We start from the raw sequence: 13,957 nt of genomic DNA, 5'->3' as shown, positions 1-13,957 counted from the left end.
CAAAAGGTAACTAAGACTCAAGCGTCCCTTGGGAGCAAACACTGTAATACTCCATTTCATTCCACACACTATGACTGAGACAAGATCTAAGGAGGTCATGAGCAGCATAATAGGAAAGATCTTATTTTAAACCTCAGTCACTGGTGGAAATAAAACTCATTCTTCTTTGGGAAAATGTTAAAAAGTAGGTTAGAGATTTGTTTGCAATGAGGGCTTTTTTTGTTTGTTTGTTTGTTTTACCCGATTTCCAGTAATACCTTCTTGTTCCATGTTATAATTGCATGGACCATTCTTTCCTTCTGTGGTGACTTCACTTAAACAGCATTACTCTGTTCAGAGTACCATTATGGATAGCTTTGATGTGGTAGATCTTCTTTTTCTATACATTAAAAAAGAGGAAGCTGCTGAGTTTACAGACATGGAAATTATAACAGGCCACAGAGGATCAGCACTGTTCCATGAAGGTAGAAGGAAGCAGAAGGAATATGGGTAGATAGCAAGGCAATGAGTCCCATTTCATTGTTTCTGTCATGCTTAATACACTGCAGCACACACAAATTCACAGCAGACCCAGCACTATAGTGGGTTCTCAGGAGCAGATATAAATGGTCATGTAAATGAGAGCTAATGCCCATATTTTCTGACAGTCAGATCAGAGTCCTCCTTCACTTTGTACAGTTAACTTGAGAGGAGCTCTTTCAAAGCTAATGGTGTAAATGAAGCAAAAAAGTAGGCTAAAGGGAAATAATAAAATAAATAAAATAAAATAAAATAAAATAAAATAAAATAAAATAAAATAAAATAAAATAAAATAATAAAATAAAATAAAATAAAATAAAATAAAATAAAATAAAATAAAATAAAATAAAATAAAATAAAATAAAATAAAATAAAATAAAATAAAATAGTAGAATAGAATAGAATAGAAAAGCTTCTTATGGCTGCAGGTTTCAAAACCATACATAAAATTATTGTGAGCTGAAAGCAGCATTTGGAGTATCAGCTGAAGACACACATGACTGAGGAATTGAATAGCTTACCTTATAGTCTGTATAACATAGGAGTGAGGTTTGATAAACTAAAGGCATAGCTATGCTAGCAGTGGGGTGACAGCCAAGCTGGATCTGTGACAGTCGTGGTACCCAGCCCTGACTCCAAGGGAACTCCACAGACACAGAAAATGTGACAGCAACACATCATGTAGCATAGCATAAGAGCAACGTTACCTGGAGGGGGAAACACACTCTTCCTACTTCCCACCTTCAGTTGCCATCTGTGCTTGAATTAGCTGGAAGCAAGATGGTCTCAGGAGGATATTGCCTGTCTTCAGCCTCAAACCAGTTGCTGCTGACTGTGCCATACTGTGTGTGCACTAGCCACAATCTGCCCTCAGTTGGGTGGAGGGGGAGAAGGGGAGGGGGGGGGAGGTGTCTCCTTGCTTCATACTTGTAAGTACACTCTACTTCCCCTTTACCTTGCATCATCCCTTTAATGCCAATGAAACTATACTCTCAATCTAAGGGCTGAACACAGTGGTCATGAAAGAATAACTAATTCCAAATCTGCAGTCAGGTCTAAAGATGATAAAATAATTTTCCTCTCCAAGATAAGTACTCTGCTTTGCTTTCAGGGCTGCACATTCTCTGCTGAGGAACAGCAAAAGAGCTGAGAGGAGATACCTTTAAATGCCATTTTGAGTGTCCTACATGCTGACAAATCAGAAATCCACATAATTATCATTTAAATATTTGATCACTGGCAGAAGAAAATATGCATCCTGGCAAACATCAGTCTGTTGTATAAACAATTGCTTTAGGTAAGCCCCCCTTATGCACCACATCCTTATGTACTTTAATAGAGTGCTCAGGAGTGCCGCAGACTCTCCATGCACCAAGCTGGAGCCAGGCTGCCGAACCACAATGGTCAATGTATCCATTTTTCTCAATTAAAAGATCTCTAATCATCATTATCATTGTACACTATTAGTCTCTGCTTACTCCACAAGGAGGTGATCATTCCACCTTCCCTGTGGGACAGAAGTTTGTTTTGTTTTCCTTCAAGATTCAACAAATAAACCCACTCAAATGATATGCTATTATCTCCCCAGAGAAAGCCTATCAATTTTTTCTTTCTTTTCTGGAGAGCATCCCGTGGTCGTCCAGGTTATCCCCTCCTTACCCTACCCCATTTTACAAATATTTCACCATTTGTTTTGCCTCTATGCATTTACCTGTAGTGCTCTCCAAGGACAAAAGGATGGCAGCTACTTGAGCATAAAGGTAGTTTAACGCTACATGCAAGGGCAAAAATGGAGATGGAAATGAGATCACTGAAAGCACTGCAGGTCTATTTCCCTAATGAAGCAGAACTCTCACACCGAGCTGGGCTTACATGCTGTAATCAAGTACACTTCTCACAATGCTGGGGTTATGGAGAGCCCTGCACAGAGCAAGGTAATTATCAGCTGCCATGGCTCAGAAGGGCTCTGTTCCCCTCTACGTATTTCTCAGTTGTCAGCTTATAATCAGGAAGAAAATAAAGAAATCCTGCCTTTGTGGAAGAGTCTGTAGAAGGAAAAAAAAAAAGGTGTACAATGTATATGACCCCCTCCTTCCCCCTCCCCCCAAAAAGAAAAGGGGGGGGGAGAGGGATCAGAATAGGCATTATTGTTGTTCTAGTCACTTTTGTGAAAGATTTTTTTTGTACTAACAAGCTAAGCCCAGCTGTCAGTCCCATTTCTGAAGGACTGCATTGTGGAAATGACTTTATAAGTGATCAATAGCACTGAGTAACTTCAAGTGCTTGAGAATGATTTTCCCAGCACTGACAAGCAGGAGCTGATGGGCAGCCAAGAGGAGGATGAAACTGATCAGAAGATAAAGTGCAACAGAGTAAGGTAAAACTATGGACCCCCAGAAGTCTTTGGAAATTCACCTCACCATTCACCTCACCATGTTTTTTTCATGTTCTTTAGGAAATCTGTATTTCTACTGATTTTGTTAAGATGTAGAGAAAGACAGCTACAAAGCTCTGCAAAAACCTAGTGAGTCACTTATCCAGTTTAAGGTGAAATTTGTGATGAAGAAGCAGCTACAACTGCTGCATTCTTCCCTCCTTCAAAGGAGGATCTGAGATTCTCAGTCACCTGCATAAAAGCTCTTTCTTGTAGGGAGTAAACATTGCTAGAAATACAGGGGTGTGGTTCAGATGGCATTTAAGTAGTGCTGGCAATAGAGAGGTATTTTGTTCTATTCAAAAGAGCTGAAAGTGCTCCATTAAAAGTTTGTTTGGAAACTGCTGTGGAATTGTAGGACTTGGGACAAAGTAATGCTTTGATATCTGTGAGTATACAACTTTCCAGGCACCACATACCATAATACCTAACAAGGCAACACATACCAGCAAAAGGAAATGTCAGTGACAAGCAAAGTCAGAAAATTACACCGAGTTTTTTTTTTCTTTAATAACAAAATATATACAGTCCAAGAAAGCACCAGAAAATTTGATCAAAAATATATATGAAATATATTTTTTTTTATTTAAGAGCATAAGCAGATGTAAAAGAAAATCACTAGGCAAACTATTCTTTAGATATAAAGTGTGGCAAAAGAAAAGACTTGTTCAAAATCATATTGATATAAGTACCACATGTGATGTACACACAAATGCTCTTGATATGAAATGTCTCAAAATAGTATATGATGAGGGTGTGCAAAATGAGAAAAGAATTAGGACCTTATGGGAGTATGGGGAGTATTTCAGAATGGTTGAGTTTGGCAGGGACATCTGGAGATGATCTACTCCAAATCTTCCACTCAAGACAATACCAGCTACTGCAGGTTGCTTATGGCTACATCCAGATGGATTTTGAATATCTTCAAGGATGAAGACTCCACAAACTCTTGGAGCAACTTGGTCCAGTGTTCAACCACCCTTAGAGTAAAAAAGTGTTTTCTTATATTTAAACATTTGTGACTACTGCCTCTTTTCTATTCATTGGATACACATTGAGAAGATCCCATTGTCTTCAGTTTTTCCAGCTCTCTCAGGCTCTCTTCATATAAAAGATGTTTCAGTCCCTTTATAATCTTTGTGGTCTTTTGTTGGACTCAGTCTAGGATGTCCACATCTCTCTAGTACTAGAGAACCCATATCTAGACCCAGCTGTCCTGCTGTGGTTTCACTAGGGCTGAGTAGGTGAAGTGGAGGAGTAAGGGTAGTGACTTAAAGGAAAGAAATCATTGACAAACTTTACAGCTATGTGATATTAGTGACAAACTAAAAAATATCTGATGGCAGAGTGCTAAAAAAAAAAAAAAGACATTGAATCTGGATGGTGCTTAAACAATTCCAACTATGCATCAGTGAGACCAAAAGAAAAACTCAGTATCTTTTGCTTATATTTCAGGAAATCAGTGAAAAAAATGAACAGCTCCTGAACTTTGTGAATGTGGATGCCCCCCCCCCCAAAAAAAAAAAAAAACAGAAGAGCATGGAGACACTACAAAGCCAAGATTTTCCTCCTTATAATCAGGTAAAACTTGTCAATGAACAACTCTTCTAGGGCAATTTGCAAGCCAGAATGTACATGCATATGCAGACATAAGCAAAATATACAAAAACCCAGAACAATTTAAATAAAGTCACTAACTACCCAAGCTTCTCAGTGACCTGGAAAGAACATTCTCAAGAAACACTTTGCCTGATGAGAGCATTGCTGTCAGTGCTTACTTTCTCTTTGGCAAGGCAGGATTGGAGACTGAGATTTTTGTTCCACTGAACCATGATACACCTCATTATCAAGGAATTGCTCTCACAACCATATCAGCATGCCTCTTCAAATCCATTCCCATCAGAGTATGCAGACAATGTTATGACTTTAGAGTATCTTAAAGATTTTAACAAAACATGCAATTAGCTCCAAGTGGAAATTCAAACATTTTCATCAAAAATGCAATTGTTAGTCACAGTCCAGATATGACATATTTTTTCATATCTGAAAACTGAGCAAAAGTGAAGGGACAAATGGAGAATGGAAGTTGTTTACCTCAGGCTTCCTCTCCTAAAACGGTATCTGGAGCCCTGAAATTATAGTGCAGTTCTGTATTACACTCATTACTCTGCAATATATTCACAGTCCCAACCTTTGCCATATGTTCTTAGGGCATCCATGTGCTTCTGACCTCCCATGTACTCTCACAGTAAGCTAATTCTACAGCTATCTCTTAGAAATATCCTTCCCTTGGCAATTAAGGTAGCTCAGTTTTAGCTCTGAAAAGGAAGGTTTCTGTGTTGGGGGGGGGGGGGGGGAGGGGAGGGGGAGAGTGAGAACCTGGAGAAACTAAACCACTTGCCAGGAATGAGAATTTGCTGATGAATGAAGGAAATGAGCAGAGGACCGTGCACACAGGATGCTGGAGGCTTGAGGCAGGAATCCTACAGAGAACCATTTCACCACGCTTTGTTTTGCCAGTTGAAAACAGTTCCAGATCTGAATCATAATTGGAGTCCTACTGAAAGTTTAACTCTCAGTTTCTGAGTTAGGCAATGAACACAATCAAATATGAATAATGATTCCTCAATGCATCACTCACCAAAAGCAGTACCAGGTAACCAGTAACACTGAAGGCGCAAACATTTAAGTGGGCTCAAATAACATCAGAATGTGACCTACCAAACCTAGGCTGGTAGCAGCAAGGCCATATCACCCTATAATTTCTTTGATCATCTTGGGAGAATTTATTCTCCAGATGTATATATTCTTCAGGAAAACTATGAGTATTCTCTTTTTATAGAAACAATTTATGGCAGAAGTCCAACAATATGAATATAAATCTGGGTATCTGCCAAAGAGTGGTTTGGTAAACATTCAGTCTTTGTTTCAAGTTTCCAAGAAGCTGTTATATATAATTCAGCAGTTCCCACTTATGATACATCCCAACAAAAAAATTCAGACTTAGCACTGAGTGGGGAGAAGACAAAACTAAGAAACTCTACTTGAGGATATGAGTTGGTGTAAGTGGGCTGAGAAGGAGCTAGCAGCAGCCTAGGAGAATGGCAGAAGACAACAAGGTGGGAAGCAAGGACCCAGAGGCACATTGCTTGGGGGCAGTAGAAACTGGAGGCAAAAGGAGAAGAAAGCAGAAAAGAGATGAAGGGGGAAGAGGAGAAGTGAAGAGGTGAGGAGACAGAAAGTTAAAACATGGTGGTACACAAAGGAAGAGGAAAAAACAATGGCAGTGATACCCAGCTATAAAAAGACATAGAGTCAATCATATAAGTGACACTAAAAAGAATGGAATGATGATTTTAAAGCTTTAGAGATTAGAAAATAATAATTTTAGCTAAAATAAAACTCTTCAAAACCTCTCCTTAATCTTTAAGCTGTGTGAAACCCAAAAGGTGAGCACACTGTTAAATGAATGAAGAACTGCAACAGCTATGGTATTGAACGTGAATACCAGTTCAGTAAAATGTAACAAGTGGTTATTAAGAGCAGTTGGGGAATGTTTTTAAAATGAAAGGTAAATGCACTTAACATTTTTTCCTGATGAACCATTAATTCTATCCAATCAGGACCTCAAACAACTTTTTTTTATTATATTTTTTTTATTTTATTTCCTCATAACCACCAGGGGGATGCATTATTTCCAACATGTACGTTATGATATTGAAGGATATGGAATCAAACCTTTGTGGGTTGGGAGAAGTGGTATTTTACTACGATAATAACACCATTTCTGCATAACTAGCCACTGACCTTTGTTCTCCTCGTCAGCAAATAGACCGTCTTTGTAACAAAAGTAAAGCTGAGGGATTTGAAAATGTCAAAATAGCAAAGCAACAAAGAGCCCTTGGCCCATATAAATATTTACATTTGAAATATCCATTTGCTGAACTGAATATTTCAGCTGTTGAGGGCAGCCTGAATCTCATTACATCAGCTCCACAGGTCTATTGGTTCTCTTACTTTGAACACAGATGAGAGCAGCACTTTCATTGTGTGATAGGCGTATTCCAAGCACCCAGCACACTTATAAAATGGATTGTATTCCAGAAATGCCATGTCTCTACTATTCAATTTTTGTGATAGCATCCAGACTCCACAGCTGTGTAGCTTTCTAATATTGAATACAGATCCTTCACAAGACAGCTGTCCCATTTTTTTTTTTTTATTTTTTTTTTTATTTTTTAACAAGGAGGAAATAAAATCCTCCTAAAACTAACCTCAGCAATGTGTTGCCTAGTGGAAAATCCATTTTAATTCACAAATTATTCTCCTCTAGAGCTGCAGTGAGTAAAATACTGTCCAATCCTTTCAATTCAGGAAGATTAGCTATGCAGACCTTCATCTAGATCCAGGCAGCTCAGCCCCCCTTGACCCAGTCTTCTTCATGATCAACACATAGAGAGAAGTCTCTGTGTATAGATCTGGTCCTCTGTCCTGCCAGACAAACTTCTGCCCCTGTACCCTTGTGAGGCACCAGGTCTTTGGAATAAGACTAGAGGAGAAGAAGGAAGAAGGAATATGAAAGTATGTCCTCCCTTTTGACCTTGCCTTGCAAATAAAAGCCATACAAAAGACATCCTAGCTCCCTGTCAGGAATTTCAATATAAGTGGACTGCAGGAACATCTGCCAGGTTAATAGTCCTTGCAACTACAGTTCCATTTAATAGCTGCCTCCAGGATAAAGACTGGGGGCAATAAGCCACAGGTGAACACTGGGGGCACGAGGTCTCCGGCAGCGTCATCCTGGTCTCCCATATATATTGCCACTCTTGCCCCTTCCACTGGAGGCAGTCTGTCCCAGAAAATAAAATAGGAGAAGCCCAGGAGGGAAATGAAGGTGCATTTTTTACCTTGTTGTGTGTTTACTAGATAGAGATCCAAACTGGCATTTTTAATGTAATACAGTGGTTGCTCTATAGTTTTTCCAACTGCTCATTCGTATCAACCAAGTGTGTAATATGCTTTGAATTTGCCCATCAATATGTATATTTACTGTTGTAGCTCATTTGGAAGTGTTTTATATAGGCTGCTCTGTTACTTCTGTAGATCTCAATTGCCACATAAATAGATTAAGATGCTGATGTGGACCCCTTTTTGGTGTCTGCCTCTCCGTTTCCATGCACATGTTAAATTTCTTCACCGTCATGCCTTCACTCCAGGAAAGGGTCTAAATCAGGCACTAGTGATTTGAGTAATTTGATTCCTCAGAAGTCCTGCACTTTCACCTAATTCTAGTGAAGAAAAAAAAAAAAAGAAAAAAAAAAAAAGATTTTACTCAACACTTCCTGAATATCCTAGTAAAAGATGGACCTAGAAAAGTTTTCAAGTCTTCGAATTTATATGCCAGTTTGTTTCTATTTCATCTTACTTTCCAATACTTCTATGACAAATAAATTCTACTACTCTTGTTAATATTTTATAAACCAACAAACTGCTGTAAAATGAATCAAACCCAAGTTTAGCAAGTCTATAAATGGTAAATTGACAATATATGTAAAAGTTGGCCTAATAGGGATATTTCCATCTTTTTCTAAAGCTCTTTATAACCGACATTATCGCTGAATGCATCTTAAGGGAACTCTGTGATAACATAATGATCCTCAGAGACTTTTGGCTGCGCTGGTCTGCTAGAACATGGAGTACATTAATGGTGAAAGCATCATCACTGGAGATCAATCTTGGAGAATACAACTATTAATGCATTGCTAGTATGCTTTGCTTGGGATGTAATGGAAATAATTGCCTGTAGTGTGCTTCAGTTTTGTCCAGGTTCTGTGAAAACACTATCTTCCCTTAAGTGAACTGTTTTTTTTTTCATTACATTTGTTTTTTCTCTATCCACTACCTAATTGATTGAAAGGAAACATAAACTCTCATATGGAAAAATGTGGTGGCTGTGATTAAGACTGAAAAGCAATCTAGAGCTCACTTTAGTCACCAATAAATGACATTCATAAGGTTTATCACTATTTCCAAGTATTCTTCTATGAAATCATTATGTTGTTGTCTATGTACAAAAACACAGTTACATGATGGAAAAACTTTCAATATCAAAATTCAAGCATAAAAATTGCTTTTATTGGGACAATGAAGTAGTTTTTATTACTCATATCAAGTGTGGGGTGTGTGAAAGCTAAAGAAGAGCTGGTCATAATAAAAATGTACAGAAGACCATTGGTGAATGTTAGAAATCACTTTTAGCCAAATAAAGGAGCAAGCACCTAAACACACATAAACACACGGTAGCACACATGGGACTACTTATGTGCTTTAACACAGTGGACAATTTTGCAATTCAAAGCCTAATTCATGCATCTATGTGCAACTATTTGAAAGGTGCAACATGCCTATAAAACTTAGCAGCTGCTTACAGTTCACACCTTTGCAAACCCAGAGCACAGAGGTGTGCACACCCTTTTATGTGCACTTTTACAGTCCCATACATGGAGGACTGGCACAGGCCAAGGTGAATTTGCAGGTTCTAATGTGCATCCTAGTCACAACCATAGATTCATGACACGGAAGCCACAGCTTTTATATCTCATTGCCAGTAATTGCCTAGGTCATGTTGTTCTGACCCTTCTCTGTGAGGTGTTCAGGACACAATGAGTTGCTTGTCTTACCCCCTCAGATGCTTTCTCCATGCAGACTGAGACTTTCTTGTGTTGGTAGATCAGGAGTCCTGCTACCTGCTAGTTTCTTGGTGAGGAACCACAATGAGTGTTATATCTTCCAACCTTTTTTATCAGAGAAGACTACAGCACTAGTAACTCAAAGTATGTGTTTCCTTAAAAAGAAGATTGTAATGGAGAAAATGATCTTTTTGAGACCTGACCTGAGAGGAGGTACCAGTACAGTGTCCCAAGCAGGATGCTAGATTCAAGACATTGCTTACCCTGTTCCTTCCCTCCTGTCAAGGCAATGAAAGGTGCCTTCAATCTAGCTACAACAGAATATCCCCATGTATCATCTGGAACCTTCCCCTCACAAGGACTGACCCAACCTCACTCTGATTAGCCTGAGAGATCTGGTGTCACATGTATACATGAAAAGCATCTAGACACTTATTAAATATGCATTCCCCTTCCTACTAACATCGTTCCATCAATATTTTAATGCCATGTTGCCTTTTAGATTGTATTCCTTCTGTAACATGAGGTCCCTGCTGGGGCAGACAGACAACACAGAAACGGATGCATTTTTGGATGACACTTTCTTTTTTTTTTTGTATGAAGAGTTGTCATCAGTGGCAAGTTTCTGTTGCAAAGGCTTACAGTTCTTTCATCAGCAAATACCATCTCTGTTCCCTTCTACAAATAAAGCCAATGGGGCAGAGTGAAGGTGTAAAAGCTAGGACTGAACATGTTCAAGCAAAGATAATTATTTATTGCCAAAGATAGATAGCCTTTGATTGAGCTCATTAAATTAAACCTAATCCAGTGAAAATACATTGACTTTATTGCCATATATGAGGAGTAAATTTGGATCACTGTTTCTGGAATGAAATCCACATTTATACAAAATTTGTATGTGTGTTTTATTTCCTGTTTTTTGTTTTTTTGGTTTTTTTTTTTACAAACCCTTTATATATTTTTTTCCCTCTTCTGGGATACACTAATCATCTCCAACTTTCAGACATTTGCTTGAAAAAAAATAGCTGACAGTCATTGTGTTAAACAGCCCATTTTGTTATCCTTTCCACAATCCACTGTTTTCAGTTATTGCTCTTGATAGGCATCATTGAGGTTTCTGTGTTGTTAGTCACTTTCCTGATCTTTCATGTTTCTCCTGCCCAGGAAGCACTTTTTCTGGAAACATTAAAAAAGAATAAAACCTGATCACAGCCAGCACCTTGGGGTAATGGCATCTAAAATCCAAATCCATCCTTTTTTTTTTTTTTTTTTTTTTTTAAGTTGGTGACTCCTATTCTAAGTGATAAAAGCCAGATTAAGCCACTTGTGCTCACACTAAGTCATTCCACAGAAGTCTACAGACCCAGTTATAAGAAACATTGTTCAGTGTGAGTAATTTTAGGTAGCAGAGTCTAGGAGTTTGTAGCATACTGGATGTAATCACAGGACTGGCATAAACCTGAACATTTGAGCAGGTTACTTTACACCATCCACAAAAAATCAGCAAAGGTACTGAGTCTGTCTGAAAGCTTTCTGTCTTTAAAGCTCTGTTTGAGGGATGGGTGTACAGCCCCCACACAGGGAAGGAGACCTTTCTGTTCACAACATGAAAGTTCTCTCTTTTCCACTGCTGTCAAGAAGGTCTCTGGCATTTCTTTTGCAAAGCAAGAGGAAGGATTGAGAAGGCTGAGGTGGTTGATGTGGGTGCAACAGCACCCACATTCCTGTGATGCCAGCCAGGGCCTGAGCATGCACTGTAGGCCGCGGGTCTATTGCTTCAGCTCGGCCTCTAGACTCCAACCTTGAACATGCGGATGTGCCAAATCAGCCCAAATCTAAACTGCTTAGAGCACATGAGCCAGGATATCCTCCCTTTGGTGTGAAAGTGATAAGGAAAAGGGGGGTTGGTTCTCCAGAGAAAAAGCTTGGGGTCACAGGAAAGAAGATTCAAGTTCATAGCACTTCATCAAATAATGCCTCAAAAATTTGCTATAAATTTTTTAATATCAAAAAAAGGAAACACAGGTCTTGGATTAGTTTATGCTGCTTCATCTCAAAGGTTCACACACAGTAAACTAGACCTAGCACAGCAAATGTTATGGGTTCAAACTAAAGTGAATTTGAAATCCTAACATAAGCAATCTATTTCCCAGCAGAAAAGGATCAAGAATTTAGTCAGCACCTTTTTGATGATGCAGGCAAATATTGCAGTTTGAAAAGAGAAATTCCAGACAGCTGAGGTTAATTCTTACCTCATGTATTTCCTCATATATTTTTGTTTGGATTTATAGGTCTCAGAAGTGTCTTACAGAAATGGCAAGTAGATGGACAAAACCTTTATCTTTGATAATAAATCTGAACAAATAGGCCATTTTTAGTTAGCAGTTCGATGATGAGATATAAGAGTTCACTTCTGTTATAGTTTATAATCCAAACAACAGTGGGATATCAACCCCTGCTTTAGCATGCAACATAAAATAAGTGTACTTGTAATACTTCTGATTCTCCTCTACTGTTAACACTTAAAAAAAAAAAATTATGCTGCTATAACATTTTTTGTGTGTGTGTGTGTACAATTTACGGAGGAAGTGATATTAGAGGAAGAATAAAGGAAAATCCTTGCCACAATTTTTGAATTGGGAAAGACTATGAAAGAAAAGAAAAAAAAAAAAAAATCAGTCTCCAGGGTGAAAGAGTAACACCATATCATTCTCCATTGAGGCACAGATTCCTTCAGAAATGACATAGCTGTGAAACTGAAAGCTCAGCACAGAAACAGTTCCTGGACACCTCCTGCCTGTGCATATATATAGCACAGACACAACTAGGGACATACTTACGGGTAATGATACATATGCAGTAAAGTCACCATCAGCTGAGCCAGTAATTTCAGAGAAGGTGAAATACTCCTCCAGAAAGGTAATATTTTAAAGGGAATATGCAGAACTTCCATTGGCCTTTTTGCTTCAATATGTCAATCTGGGGAACTCAACAAAAGAGAGAGACACCTTGCATTTCACCAGAAAGAGAGAGGTGAGTGGTGTGGTGTTGAAGGAATCATAACCTACAGGCTGGGAAATATTCTTCCAGCTCCTCACTGGTTAAGCCTATTTTTGATAGAAGTGTAAGTCATCATATTTTTGTTGGGGGGAGAGAAGGGAGAATTTACATTCAGATTTCTCCTTGAGAATCTGCCAGTGCATTTGCTGTTAGGAAATGACTAAAATAAGCCTCTGCACATATGTCCTTAAAAACACTTTGACTGCATTCCCCTGTAATTATTAAGCTTCTTCAGAGTCTGTAAGCCAGTGAGAAAGGGATTAGAGGGGTTACTTTGTGCCTCGGTGCCTGTAAAAATCCCTCGGTGACTGCAGCACACTGCTCAGAGCGTCCTGAAAGCTTTCATATAATCCCTGCCTCCCAGCTACCGCCACTACTGCATTCCCTTTATTTAGACACATTCAAATTTCATGTTGTAATCCAAAAGCACTCCAACACAGAAACAAGATCCACATTATAAATCACATTTAAAAACTAACCTGCCAGTTAGAGTGGAGCTGCACGGCAACTACAAGGTAAAGCCACCCTCAGTTTTACACTGAGAGGAAAACCAGATGCAAATTGTCAGTTGGCATCTGCTGGCATTTCCTATTCTCCTGGTCATTGAGGACAGGGATCATTTTCATAACTCTGCTCATTAGAGAGGTCATAATAGGACATCAATCCCTGACTGGGGTTGCATGTGAGTAAGAACACATGATAGCAAAAATAAAGGTCTGCTCTCTGTAACCATTTAGGGGCTTTCATGTCAGAAAAGAAGTTCCTCTGATCAGTGTTGTTACACTGAAAATAAGTCATTATCTCATAAGCAGCAGCAGCATAGACTGCAAGCTATCTTCTGGGTCATAGAGTCTGCTTCTAGTACATGCACAATATTATATAACCACTTTCCCTAACTCATCCTTAAAAACCCTATTTTTTTTATTTTTTTTAAGGCAACTTTTCCCCGCCATAAATTCAGAGAGGAATTCTCTGCTGTGGAAAGTCTTGAATGAAGTACTGCCATTAAATGCAACAACAGCTGTAAGCATCTAAAGTGAATAGCCTCCAGATCATGATGGTAAAGCTGAGAAACAACTGTCAAATATTCATTGAAATAACATCTGCAAGGCAGAATCAAAATATCTTTTTTTTGTGGAGCCAAACAGTCACAAATACTTCCTGGTAAACAGGAACCTGGTACTGCTGGTCAGCAATCTACTTGGAGTGCAAAACCAGTGCAGCTAGAGAGGAAACTGCTTGTCATGCTCCCGCA

The sequence above is a fragment of the Anas acuta genome, chromosome 1, assembly GCF_963932015.1.
Source record: "Anas acuta chromosome 1, bAnaAcu1.1, whole genome shotgun sequence".
Taxonomy (NCBI): domain Eukaryota; kingdom Metazoa; phylum Chordata; class Aves; order Anseriformes; family Anatidae; genus Anas; species Anas acuta.
Note: the sequence above shows the minus strand (reverse complement) of the source record.